The following is a 9,124-nucleotide window of genomic DNA, read 5'->3' on the forward strand; positions in this document are numbered from 1 at the left end:
AGAATCTGTCAAAACAGAACAGTTCGTATTGACGAATTTTAGCGAGGCACCAGACTTGCTCAAATGAAAATGCTCAAATTGAATCAAAGTTGCGTACATATCTGAGGATCACTCACGTAAATTGGCATAATTTTCTGAGTTACCTACAGAGAAAACAGCCCAGATTTGTGACAGCAAAGAAATCTGTTTCTGCGCAGTAATCCAAATCTAGTATGAACTTTTCTATCAACGACTTTACTTGGCACAATAAAACACTAAACTAAGATAAGGAGAGGTTGCTACAGTAGTAAACAATTTCCAAGACACAAAATAAAAACAAAGTACTTGTAACGACCCCGGGTAGCACCCCTATTAGATTTGTCTGTTCCTTTCTTTTTGTGTATCATCATGCATCATGCATCATAGCATCCTTGTTTTACAAAATAAAATTATTTTATAAACCCTAATCTATTTTCTTTTCCCTCTCATATGGTTGAATAAAACTTTCCCTTCTCCTTCTTTTAACAAAACCCTTTCTTTCTCCTTGGGCTCTCTCTCTTCCTGGCCCAGCTCTCTCTACCTCTCTCCCCCTGGCCTTTTTCTTCCTTCCCCATCTCCAGGCCCGTACCCCTTCGTGGGAAAAGGATCTTCCCTCGTGTCCTCTTCCTCCCCACGAAAAGCAGCGTGAGCCCCCCCATCGCTGTCTGCCACCACCGAGCTCAACCACCGCGGCCACCTTCCCTTTTCCCCTCTCTTAAAGCCACCCCAGATGCACCAAACCCTAGCGCCTTTCCCACTCTTCCTCCCCTCGCGCCGCCACTCTTCTTCCCCTCTCCCTTTTCTTCTCTGTGAACAACGGAGACAACCACCGTGAGCTGCTCTGCCGTGGCGCCGCTAGCTCCGTCCACCCCAAGCCTCGCCGCTGCCACCGTTGGAACCGCACCGTCGTCCTCTACCACCTCGAGCAAGCAATCGAACCAGGGCCCCTCCAATCGACGAGAAATTCGCCGATTCCTCGCTCAGGCCGCCGCGGTTCTTCGTCGATTCCGGCCGCTACCGACTCCCCTTCATCCGCCGTGGCCTCTCGCTTGTTCTGGTGATCTCCTCTACCTCCCGCACTCCTCCCCTTCTCCTTCGTCCCACTGATTCGACCTCCCGTCGTTGATGCCGGCCGCCTCCTCCGCAGGACACCTCCGACGACGACGCTCCGGCGACCTCCACGGAGACGGCGCCGCCATCTTACGGTCCACGCCGGCGAGGCGCACCCAACGCCCTCACGCGCGCATCCGGGGCCCGCAACGCCGCGCCGCGCGACGCCGAGCCGCAGTCACCGCGTCTCCCTTCGCCGCGCACGGCATCTCCGCGTCGAGCACTTTCCGTGCGTGCCTGGATGGTTCGCCAGCCTGGCCGCCACGTCCGCTTCTTTGGTCCCACCCGTCAGCGACGCGCGGGTCGAACCGCTCGGTGAGAAACTCCCCCACCTCAGATCCAGATCTGCCGCTTTTCGTCTAGGCCCCTGCATGTTTATCCTTCTCAACCCGCAGCCCCTGGACCTCTCCCTTTTAAACAAAACCCCCTGTATCTTTTGAAAATCAACCCGGGGTCCTTCCCCCTGTATGAATATGATTTCTGGGTCCTTCCCTATTTAATAAAACCTGTTTTATGTTTTAAATTAACAATAAAACTTAATCTGTTAATAACTTTAAATCTGTAATTCGAAATAAAATGTGTTCTATATGAAAATTGATCGTAAAAATGCACTGAACATGAATATGCCATCCATTCATCTGTTTGCATCTCGCATCATGTCGTGACGTGATAGTTTGTGCATTTCACCTCACATATATGCGGAGTATTTCGGATTTCCAACTAGGATTTCCCCGCTCCGTTTAATATTGAAGTAGCTCACCCCTGCCATGTTATGCCATGCTAATAAACATTTAACTTTGACGGTAGAAATGCAACTCCAACCTAATTTGTTTGTCCGGGGTTCCGACTCCGATTAATATGGATAAGTTGCATCGCATCATGTTTGCCATGCCATGCATATCATCTTGATCATGCTGGATTTTCTTTATCCGTAGTAGTAAGATTTGCATCCATTGCTTGTTCTAGCATTTGCTTCTTCCCGGATAGGATCACGAAGTGGTGATGTGAGATACGACGAGTTCTCCGACAAGTTCTTCTGCAGCTTTTCACAGGCGAGCCCACCCCTTCACCTATTTTACTTTTACATGCTCTTTTGATCTATTGCTATCCTTGTGTTGCGATTCTGTTGTGTCACGTGTCCTATCCACTTGTTACCTATATGTCCGAGATACACCTCCTCGCCCTACCTATTGTTTGTTGTTTGCCAGCTTTGCGAGTCGTAGGCGAGTTTAGGGTCTTGTTGATATCTCGAGATGTTCGGGATATCTTGTTGGGAGGTTTTCACATGCTTTATCAATTGTTGGAGATACACATGCTTTATTTAATTGTTAACAACTAAAATTGTAAGCAGAGGCATCTGTGAGCCCCTTTGCGAAAGCATCGGAACTTTGACTTGCTAATGTCCCCTAGGACCCGAGTTCTTGTTATCTGTTCCGAGTTTGAGCGCTCTACCCGTACGTGGGGGAATGGGACCCCCATCACCCACTACCTTTCCTCGAGTCTGTTTACTGGGAGCCACAACCTTGGTTTTATTTGCTCATATGCATGATGCACGATTTACTTCTGTTGCCTTCGGGTGTTTATATTATGTTCTGTACTCATATCGTGGAACGATTAGCGACAGCAGGTTGTTCACACTTAGCTTAGCCGTTGGCACAAACCTCTGGGTCCGTATCGGAGTACGGCCGAACTTCGTCACGGGTAGCTTAGTGGGGTGGCTCCCCTTAAACTTTCTCTTGCATTGGGAACGGTCTTGATGTGAGACTCCACCTGTAGTAAGTGGGTTCGAGCATGCGTATGGTTACATTTGGGCAACCCCTGCAGGGTGTACATCTTATCGATAAGCCGTGTCCGCGGTTATGGACGACTTGGAATTGTATAGCTTGATCATAGAACAACTTACACCGTTATTTTGTTGCTAATAATCTGATAATAACTTGCGTAGTAATATAGCCTTACTACAACCGTTACCCAATAAAACTTGTCCACCGTTGAGTGCCTTTTACATTGCCTCTTCGCAATTGTTGGAGGGGATATGTGTAATCGGCTGGGTTATGTTTGTGTAGTATTTATCTGTTACCTTGTGCGCTCTCTTATCTTCTCTGAGTAGACGGATGTTGTAGCGTGTCTCTATTGGATAGTAGCTTTGCTGCCGCTAAACTCCACATATAGCCGGGTGAAGTTTATACCGCCCACCAGCGAGCATAGCTGGTCTTGTCTCGCAAGTACGTGCCAATGGTACTTACCCTCGCCTTTCTTTTCTTTTTGTCTCCTCCCCCTTTTGTCGGCAACCGATGGCCCGACTTTGACAGGTACGAGATGACGACGTTAGCAAGGTTACCCTTCCGGCTTGGCCTGGGCAGGGTTATGGACGCCGCTGGTTATCTTCAGGACTCTTAGTCCAATTTGTATCTTGTCCGTACTCGGACGTATTTGATCTTCTGTATGATTTGGATCTTTGTATTGTATATTTGTATCTTGACTCGTTGGAGTCGTTGTTGTAATATATGTATCTTGTGGGCTCTATTGTAATCCTGTTGTAATGTTACCGCTCGTGTTAATTCCTCTGGCATCACGTGTGGGATTCGTCGCGCACGTCGTGTCGGAGGGCGTCTCTGGATCGATATCGTGCGGATTTCGGCGGGTTCGCTGGAATCCTCGGGTAGCACCCCTATTAGATTTGTCTGTTCCTTTCTTTTTGTGTATCATCATGCATCATGCATCATAGCATCCTTGTTTTACAAAATAAAATTATTTTATAAACCCTAATCTATTTTCTTTTCCCTCTCATATGGTTGAATAAAACTTTCCCTTCTCCTTCTTTTAACAAAACCCTTTCTTTCTCCTTGGGCTCTCTCTCTTCCTGGCCCAGCTCTCTCTACCTCTCTCCCCCTGGCCTTTTTCTTCCTTCCCCATCTCCAGGCCCGTACCCCTTCGTGGGAAAAGGATCTTCCCTCGTGTCCTCTTCCTCCCCACGAAAAGCAGCGTGAGCCCCCCCATCGCTGTCTGCCACCACCGAGCTCAACCACCGCGGCCACCTTCCCTTTTCCCCTCTCTTAAAGCCACCCCAGATGCACCAAACCCTAGCGCCTTTCCCACTCTTCCTCCCCTCGCGCCGCCACTCTTCTTCCCCTCTCCCTTTTCTTCTCTGTGAACAACGGAGACAACCACCGTGAGCTGCTCTGCCGTGGCGCCGCTAGCTCCGTCCACCCCAAGCCTCGCCGCTGCCACCGTTGGAACCGCACCGTCGTCCTCTACCACCTCGAGCAAGCAATCGAACCAGGGCCCCTCCAATCGACGAGAAATTCGCCGATTCCTCGCTCAGGCCGCCGCGGTTCTTCGTCGATTCCGGCCGCTACCGACTCCCCCTTCATCCGCCGTGGCCTCCTGCTTGTTCCTGGTGATCTCCTCTACCTCCCAGTACTCCTCCCCTTCTCCTTCGTCCCCTGATTCGACCTCCCGTCGTTGATGCCGGCCGCCTCCTCCGCAGGACACCTCCGACGACGACGCTCCGGCGACCTCCTGGAGACGGCGCCGCCATCTTCTGGTCCACGCCGGCGAGGCGCACCCAACGCCCTCACGCGCGCATCCGGGGGCCCTCTGCAACGCCCGCGCCGCGCGACGCCGAGCCGCAGTCACCGCGTCTCCCTTCGCCGCGCACGGCATCTCCGCGTCGAGCACTTTCCGTGCGTGCCTGGATGGTTCGCCAGCCTGGCCGCCACGTCCGCTTCTTTGGTCCCACCCGTCAGCGACGCGCGGGTCGAACCGCTCGGTGAGAAACTCCCCCACCTCAGATCCAGATCTGCCGCTTTTCGTCTAGGCCCCTGCATGTTTATCCTTCTCAACCCGCAGCCCCTGGACCTCTCCCTTTTAAACAAAACCCCCTGTATCTTTTGAAAATCAACCCGGGGTCCTTCCCCCTGTATGAATATGATTTCTGGGTCCTTCCCTATTTAATAAAACCTGTTTTATGTTTTAAATTAACAATAAAACTTAATCTGTTAATAACTTTAAATCTGTAATTCGAAATAAAATGTGTTCTATATGAAAATTGATCAGAAAAATGCACTGAACATGAATATGCCATCCATTCATCTGTTTGCATCTCGCATCATGTCGTGACGTGATAGTTTGTGCATTTCACCTCACATATATGCGGAGTATTTCGGATTTCCAACTAGGATTTCCCCGCTCCGTTTAATATTGAAGTAGCTCACCCCTGCCATGTTATGCCATGCTAATAAACATTTAACTTTGACGGTAGAAATGCAACTCCAACCTAATTTGTTTGTCCGGGGTTCCGACTCCGATTAATATGGATAAGTTGCATCGCATCATGTTTGCCATGCCATGCATATCATCTTGATCATGCTGGATTTTCTTTATCCGTAGTAGTAAGATTTGCATCCATTGCTTGTTCTAGCATTTGCTTCTTCCCGGATAGGATCACGAAGTGGTGATGTGAGATACGACGAGTTCTCCGACAAGTTCTTCTGCAGCTTTTCACAGGCGAGCCCACCCCTTCACCTATTTTACTTTTACATGCTCTTTTGATCTATTGCTATCCTTGTGTTGCGATTCTGTTGTGTCACGTGTCCTATCCACTTGTTACCTATATGTCCGAGATACACCTCCTCGCCCTACCTATTGTTTGTTGTTTGCCAGCTTTGCGAGTCGTAGGCGAGTTTAGGGTCTTGTTGATATCTCGAGATGTTCGGGATATCTTGTTGGGAGGTTTTCACATGCTTTATCAATTGTTGGAGATACACATGCTTTATTTAATTGTTAACAACTAAAATTGTAAGCAGAGGCATCTGTGAGCCCCTTTGCGAAAGCATCGGAACTTTGACTTGCTAATGTCCCCTAGGACCCGAGTTCTTGTTATCTGTTCCGAGTTTGAGCGCTCTACCCGTACGTGGGGGAATGGGACCCCCATCACCCACTACCTTTCCTCGAGTCTGTTTACTGGGAGCCACAACCTTGGTTTTATTTGCTCATATGCATGATGCACGATTTACTTCTGTTGCCTTCGGGTGTTTATATTATGTTCTGTACTCATATCGTGGAACGATTAGCGACAGCAGGTTGTTCACACTTAGCTTAGCCGTTGGCACAAACCTCTGGGTCCGTATCGGAGTACGGCCGAACTTCGTCACGGGTAGCTTAGTGGGGTGGCTCCCCTTAAACTTTCTCTTGCATTGGGAACGGTCTTGATGTGAGACTCCACCTGTAGTAAGTGGGTTCGAGCATGCGTATGGTTACATTTGGGCAACCCCTGCAGGGTGTACATCTTATCGATAAGCCGTGTCCGCGGTTATGGACGACTTGGAATTGTATAGCTTGATCATAGAACAACTTACACCGTTATTTTGTTGCTAATAATCTGATAATAACTTGCGTAGTAATATAGCCTTACTACAACCGTTACCCAATAAAACTTGTCCACCGTTGAGTGCCTTTTACATTGCCTCTTCGCAATTGTTGGAGGGGATATGTGTAATCGGCTGGGTTATGTTTGTGTAGTATTTATCTGTTACCTTGTGCGCTCTCTTATCTTCTCTGAGTAGACGGATGTTGTAGCGTGTCTCTATTGGATAGTAGCTTTGCTGCCGCTAAACTCCACATATAGCCGGGTGAAGTTTATACCGCCCACCAGCGAGCATAGCTGGTCTTGTCTCGCAAGTACGTGCCAATGGTACTTACCCTCGCCTTTCTTTTCTTTTTGTCTCCTCCCCCTTTTGTCGGCAACCGATGGCCCGACTTTGACAGGTACGAGATGACGACGTTAGCAAGGTTACCCTTCCGGCTTGGCCTGGGCAGGGTTATGGACGCCGCTGGTTATCTTCAGGACTCTTAGTCCAATTTGTATCTTGTCCGTACTCGGACGTATTTGATCTTCTGTATGATTTGGATCTTTGTATTGTATATTTGTATCTTGACTCGTTGGAGTCGTTGTTGTAATATATGTATCTTGTGGGCTCTATTGTAATCCTGTTGTAATGTTACCGCTCGTGTTAATTCCTCTGGCATCACGTGTGGGATTCGTCGCGCACGTCGTGTCGGAGGGCGTCTCTGGATCGATATCGTGCGGATTTCGGCGGGTTCGCTGGAATCCTCATGGTACCGGTTCCGGGGCGTCACAGTACTGTAGGTAAAAACATGGGTTGTCTCCCATAAGCGCTTTTCTTTAACGCCTTTCAGCTAAGCGCAGAAAGTGTATATCAAGTATTATCGGGAGATGGTGTGTCGTTATTATGAGCTCCCCCATCCGTAGTGGTACTAAGGGCTTTGTCAACTTTAGGCCTATAATAATACTTCTTTGGTTTAGGCACTTTAGAGACATACATAAACTTTTGCTCCTTACCCACATAAGCTTTCTCCTTATATTTAAGAGAAGAAAATGTTGAACCCAAGGTTCCCATAGCTTTTTCAAGTTCATCAATCCTATTGATTTGATCATCATGGACAACACAAGTTCCTAGGACACTAATTCTTTCATCAATTCTTCCTAAGGATTTATCAAGTTCTTCAGTTTTATCAAGTAACACTTCCAATTTAGCTTCAATACTTGGAAATTTTTTCTCTATGGTTTCCAATTTTTTCATAACATCTTCAAGAGAGATTTCAGTTTTAACTTCATCAACAGGAGGTATTCCAAATAGACTCTCAATAATGCAACTAGCTTCTAATGCAGGAGTACTTAGGAAGTTACCTTTTGCGAGACTATCAAGAACATACCTATTCCAGCTAGAGATACCAACATAAAAATTCCTGAGTAAGATAGTGGTGGAGTGTTTCTTGGTGCACCTATTATGGGCATCACTAATTCTATACCAAGCATCTCTTAAACATTCTCCCCCTCGTTGCTTAAACGTACGAACTTCAACTTCAGGATTACTCATTTTAGCAGTAGTCAATAAAGCAAACTAGATAAAGTAAATGCAAGTAACTAATTTTTTTGTGTTTTTGATATAGCAAACAAGATAGCAAATAAAGTAAAACTAGCAACTAATTTTTTTGTATTTTGATTTAGTGCAGCAAACAAAGTAGTAAATAAAACTAAGCAAGACAAAAACAAAGTAAAGAGATTGAGAAGTGGAGACTCACCTTGCAGCGTGTCTTGATATCCCAAACAACGGCGCTTGAGAAATTTGCTTGATGCGTGTAGTTGACACGTCCGTTGGGAACCCCAAGAGGAAGGTGTGATGCGCACGGCGGCAAGTTTCCCTCGATGAAACCAAGGTTTAATCGAACCAGTAGGAGTCAAGAAGCACGTTGAAGGTTGATGGCGGCGGGATGTAGTGCGGCGCAACACCAGAGATTCCGGCGCCAACGTGGAACCTGCACAACACAACCAAAGTACTTTGCCCCAACGAAACAGTGAGGTTGTCAATCTCACCGGCTTGCTGTAACAAAGGATTAACCGTATTGTGTGGAAGATGATTGTTTGAAGAAAACAGTAGAACAAGTATTACGATGATTGTATTTCAAGTATAGAGAATTGGACCGGGGTCCACAGTTCACTAGAGGTGTCTCTCCCATAAGATAAACAGCATGTTGGGTGAACAAATTACAGTTGGGCAATTGACAAATAAAGAGGGCATGACCATGCACATACATATTATGATGAGTATAGTGAGATTTAATTGGGCATTATGACAAAGTACATAGACCGCCATCCAGCATGCATCTATGCCTAAAAAGTCCACCTTCAGGTTATCATCCGAACCCCCTCCAGTATTAAGTTGCTAACAACAGACAATTGCATTAAGTATTGCGCGTAATGTAATCAGTGACTACATCCTTGAACATAGCACCAATGTTTTATCCCTAGTGGCAACAGCACATCCATAACCTTAGAGGTTCTTGTCACCCCTCCAGATTCACGGAGACATGAACCCACTATCGAGCATAAATACTCCCTCTTGGAGTTACTAGCATCAACTTGGCCAGAGCATCTACTAATAACGGAGAGCATGCAAGATCATAAACAACA

At 47.2% G+C, this 9,124-nt stretch overlaps 2 long non-coding RNA genes across 2 annotated transcripts; both read left to right on the forward strand.

The window, feature by feature from the left end:
* Positions 1–1,286: 1,286 nt before the first annotated feature.
* On the forward strand, positions 1,287–3,676 carry LOC139836046 (uncharacterized). Its single transcript, XR_011751859.1, has 3 exons — positions 1,287–1,443; positions 2,095–2,180; positions 3,441–3,676. It is a non-coding gene; the product is annotated as an uncharacterized lncRNA (long non-coding RNA).
* A 461-nt stretch (positions 3,677–4,137) lies between these two features.
* LOC127328825 (uncharacterized) lies at positions 4,138–7,133 on the forward strand. Its single transcript, XR_011751858.1, has 4 exons — positions 4,138–4,528; positions 4,619–4,900; positions 5,552–5,637; positions 6,898–7,133. It is a non-coding gene; the product is annotated as an uncharacterized lncRNA (long non-coding RNA).
* The last annotated feature ends 1,991 nt before the right edge of the window (positions 7,134–9,124 follow it).

Source organism: Lolium perenne, chromosome 1 (assembly GCF_019359855.2).
Source record: "Lolium perenne isolate Kyuss_39 chromosome 1, Kyuss_2.0, whole genome shotgun sequence".
In the NCBI taxonomy this organism is placed as follows: domain Eukaryota; kingdom Viridiplantae; phylum Streptophyta; class Magnoliopsida; order Poales; family Poaceae; genus Lolium; species Lolium perenne.